The sequence below is a fragment of the Nannospalax galili genome, unplaced genomic scaffold, assembly GCF_000622305.1.
Source record: "Nannospalax galili isolate Female #2095 unplaced genomic scaffold, S.galili_v1.0 scaffold482, whole genome shotgun sequence".
Classification (NCBI taxonomy): Eukaryota; Metazoa; Chordata; class Mammalia; order Rodentia; family Spalacidae; genus Nannospalax; species Nannospalax galili.
Window position 1 is genome coordinate 392,060 of NW_008347521.1, and position 5,329 is coordinate 397,388.

Below are 5,329 nucleotides of genomic sequence, written 5' to 3' on the forward strand. Positions count from 1 at the left end.
TGTGTGTGAAGGTGCATGGCACACGTGGAAATCAGAAGACAATTTTCAGGGGTCAGTATTCTCTTCACATACTATGGGTTCTAAGAATTGCACTCAGGTCATCAGGCCGGGCAGCCAGCACCTTCATCCACCAACCCACCCCACTGGTTCCTCATTTGTCTTAGGTACAATTTTCTTTTTAAGCATATAGAGTTTCCCTGTGTAGCCCAGGCTTGCCTCTGCTTTATAATCCCCTTTCTGCTTCAGCTTCACATGGTCTAAAAGAATACACATGTGCAACTACACTTGACCACCCTATAATAACTATTAAGAATTCTTTCTTCCGTGGCCTGTATGGTAGTAGATTTGTGTCTGGAAATATTTGTTATACCTAGAAATGTGCTACTTTAAGTAGTTTGGACTTCTAAAGTTACATCTCTATTTTCTTAACCTAAAGACAATACATTTTCCCATGGTGTATTGATGCAGATGAGAAGTCTCTCCATTAAACTGTCTATCCAGAATGCCAAACAAATGAATCTGTAACTATATAGTTTTAAGATTAGAAAACAGTTCCAAGCCAACCAGAGCTACAAATGTATGATACCATGTCTCAAAAAGAATCAGGCTGGAGAGATGGCCCATTGGTTAAGAGCACATACAGCTCTGGAAGAAAGGAGTTCAATTCCTAGCACCCACTGCAGAAAGCTCACAACTGTCCGTTAATTGGAACACCGGGGGACTTGGTGTTCTCTTCTACCCTCCTTGTGTAATATACTCATGTACACAATTCCACACATATATATGCATAATTCAAAATAAAAATAACTTTATGGTTATTTTCTTTAAAAGATGTTATTCATTCCACATTGCACATTGCTCACGTTCAAAACTTCTATTAAGGGGACTAAAATCTACTTGCTCTTATATTACACTTAGTCAGTGTTCCCTAAATTTCCTGACTTTGAATGTTATCTCATTTGTATTATTTCTTTGTAATTACTCTGTTCACTTTAGTTTCACATTCATGTATTTTGTTGTAGAAATCTTTCAGCTAGAGTCAGTGAACTTCATCTTGAGATTAATTCTTTCTTAGAGTCTCAATTTTAAGATATTGTACATTGGGTTGGGAATATGGCTTAGGAGTAAGAATATCAAAGTCCCTGTTTTTTTTTAAAAAAAAAAAAAAAAGGAATCATTCTCTCTTGGGCATTTGAGCGCATCTGCAGCCTCTACAACTCCTCATAGGAAGACGGTGGTCTTATTTAATCAAAGTTTTCCCCATGATTCTTATCATCCATAGTCTCACAGTTTTTATTGTCATACATTTTTCTCTCTTGTGGTTAACAGATTCATTGGCCTTTTCAAATTGTACTTGGTGGAATCAAGCCATTCCTTTTCATCCCCCTTTGCTCTCTTTCATGTTTTCATTTCTGTTATATTGCCAAAAGTGTGTCGGAAGGAAGGGAGGGAGGGAGGGAGGGAGGAAGGAAGGAAGGAAGGAAGGAAGGAAGGAAGGAAGGAAGGAAGGAAGGAAAGATGGATCACAGGGTTGGAAGTCACAGGCCCTGTATGTCCACTGTTAGAGCCAGCCTCACAGCCTGGGGATTTCTAGTTTTCAGCAGTACACCATCCCATCCATTTGAACAAGGTTTTGTGTATGTGGTATGTATGTTTCCTCAATAAAACCAGATGACTTTCCTGCTTCCTTCCCATTTTTTACTCTGAGCATTTGGCTTTTAGTCCATTTACTGTCCTCCCTGGTATTTTAGAGAGTACAAACTTCCAGAACTTCAGTTAGATACCACCAACCTCCAGGCCCTGACACGTATTTGACTGGCCATTACCAGCTGACCTGAAGTCCTCTAAGTCTAATCCTGTCCTCCTCAGGAGCAGTGACTGCTTTCCATATGAGCTCTCACTGTACTCCTAATCCTGCGTCTACTGTGAATGACACAATTCTACCACAGGTACTGTGGACCATCAGTGGTTACTGTGCAGTTCAAAAAACTTAGAAAGGAACCTTTAAAATCAATATATTGCTCAGGTTCAATGTGTAACCATTTCAAATTGGGTATGCACAGTCCTCTAAAAATCTCTGAATCAAAACTGTCTTCATTAAAACATTGTTTGGGGCAAAGACAAATAACAAACAGGACTTGATTCTCTAATAGTTTCCATCTTTGTCCTGCCTCCATCCTTCCAGTCTCTCTCCTTTGTCACCTCCAAAAACTCTTCCTTCCAGTTATTCTTGTTGAAAAACCTCCTTTCTTTTCTCAACAACTCTCTCAGGAACTAAGATGTCAGCTACCTTAAAGATTTCCAAGTCCCATGGGTCAGATATTCAGGACACTGTGGAACTTAAACTTTGGACTTGAACAATTCCAAACTTTCCCTCAACACAGTGAAGCAGCCAATAGTCATCAAAGTATTATCCTAGCCAAGGTTGCTCTTCACATGACAGTCCTAATTAATCTCTAACAAATGTTCTGCACAGGCCCTCAAGTGCTGGGATTGCCGACATGTACTATTGTATCCCACCAAGAATTTACATCTCTCTTGGGTTCGAATGATGTGGTATGGCCTGACTTACACTAACTCACGCATGTGGTAGTAAGAAACACAGATGAGACATTCTGGACACCAAAGACTGGTTGAATTGGTTCAGAAAAGGATGTAAAGCTCTCTGTAATAAAACTGGGGGTCATAAAAGGACAAAAGTCAAGCAAAGACACTTCAAACATATCAATAAAAATTAATATGTGTGCTATTATTTCTATATCAAATACCACCAGGTTTGTATACCCTCTTCACTGGAAGAAATAAATTATTCATGCATAGGATATTTCAAATAATGCATGTATTTTGTCAGTCTCATGGCTTTGTACTATTATCTTTGGGTCATTGACCTAAATTTCTTCCAGCTCTGTGATACATCCATGAAATTTTAATAGAGGCCTAGTTAACCATAGGCTTATATGATTAAATGTGTACCAAGCTGGAAACAGTGGACCACATCTGTAATTCCAGCTCTCAGGAGGATGAAGCAAGGAGAATTGTAAATCTGAGGCCAGCCTTGGCTATATAGGAGACACTGTCTCAAAACATTTCCTTTCTCTGTGTTCTAGATCAGTAGAGAATGCCCTTGTGCTTTTATTTAGGGAGGACCACAGCACCCCTAAGGTGATCCTTCAGATTTTCCCAGCTCCTCAAACAGGACTTAAAATGTTCAAAGGTTCCACAGTGATTAGGTATTAACAGACTATAAGAATAATCTCCTACTGTGTGCAGAAAAAAGGGAGCTTTTAAAAGATGATTCCATTCACTTATTCTCAAGCTCAAGAAGGCACAGCATAGTTTTAAAATATACTACAGTTTTCTCAAATCATAGATCCAGTGTTGTTATTTTCTAGCCTACAAAGTAGCAGGTCTCCTTATGGCGTTTTCATGCATACTTAATTTCGGTTGACCCCTTCCTCAGCCCCTCCTCCCCTCTTCTCTCTGCTCCCCGTCCTGGTTTGAGCCCTTCTACAGTCTACTCCCCTTTCTATCTCCTATCACGTGTGTTCTGTGACCCTCCCACCCCTCTCTTCTAAAGCCTCTTATTTCTCCCTCCACTTAAATGTGCAGACATAAAAATTAGAAGGCGGGATCTATAAATGAGAAAGAACATGGCCCATCTGTTTCATAGCCTAAGTTAGCTTGCTTAATATGTACTTTTTCAACTTTTTTGAAATTTTTGTAAGTTCATTTTTCTTTATGGCTGAAATTTTTTCATCTGTGTATATACTACATTTTCACTATCTACTCATCAGTTAGTGGACACTGTGAAGGTTAATCATAATTGTCAGCTTGATGAGATCTAAACTCACCTGGGAAATGAGCCTCTGATCATGCCTAAGGGAGACCGCCTTAATAATGTTAATTGAGGGGCTGGAGAGATGGCTCAGTGTTTGAGAACACTGGTGGTTTTACAGAAGACCCGGGTTCGAATCCCAGCACCCACATGGCAGCTAACAACTGTCCATAACGTGAGTTCCAGAGGATCCACCAGCCTCTTCTGTCCTCTGTGGGCATTGCACAACACAGGGGCACTTACCTACATGCAGATAATACACGCATACTCATAAAATAAAAATAATAAATAAAAAAATAATGTTAATTGAAGTTGAAGACATGCCCACTGTAAGTGGCACCATTCCGTAGGCTGGGATCCTGGACTGGATAAAAGGAGTCAAAGGCACTAAGCACAAGCATTCATTGCTGTCTTCTTCCTCATTGTGGATACAGTGTAACCAGCTGCTGCAAGCCTGAGTTCCTTGACCCCATCATGATGGCATGGACCCTGAACCTGTGAGACAAAATTGACCCTTTCTCCCTTCAGTTGCTTTTCTTAGAGTATTTTATGACAGCAACAGGAAAAGTATCTAAGACAGACCACTAGGCTGATTCCATTTCCTTGCTTCCAAGAATAGAACAAAGTGATAAAAACATGGCATACAAAAGATCTAATTTGTTTTTTTAATATTTTATTTTATGTCTATGCATGTGTTGTCTACATGTGTGTAAGTGCACCCATGTTGTCCAATGCCCAAGGAGATCAGAAGAGGGCATCAGATACCCCTGGAACTGGAGTTACAGATGATTGTTAGCTACCATGTGGATGCTGGGGATGGAACCTGGGTTCTCTGCCAGAGCAGGCAGTGCTCTTAACCACTGAGCCATTTCTCCAGCCCCAAAATCTAATTTCTTAAAAGTAAAATAAAAACAGAAGAAACATCTATGAAGAACTTATGAGACTGAATAGTAGACATATGAAAAGTAATCTTCATCAGCAAGAAATGCAAAGTGAAAACATAAGACAGCATTTTGACAAACTAGGTTGAAAAGGATACTAGAATCTACCAATAAAAAGTGTTTGCAAACATGGAGTAAGCTAGTAACATACAAGACTCTGGAGGGTGAAAACTGGGAAATAAAACATTTTGAAAAAAGGAGCAAAGGGGCTGGAGATATGTCTCAGTGGTAGTTCACTTGCCTAGACTGCGAAAGGCCTTGTGTTTGATGTCTAGTACTGAAAAGAAAAAGAAAGAGGAAGAGCGGGGCGAAACAGAAGAAGAGAAGGAGGAAGAGAGAAAGAAGGGAGAAAGACATTGCATGTTAACATGGAAGGTGCACAAACACCAGTGAGAAACTCATCCTTGTAAACAGAAAATATATAATGTGTCTTAGAATTAAATTAATAATATAATATGTGCTTGAAGTGTATTCCCACACCAACTAAAACTAGATATTTAGCATGGAATTTCCTTTACCATTCAGAGCTACAGTTGTTTTAAAGATCAAAGCA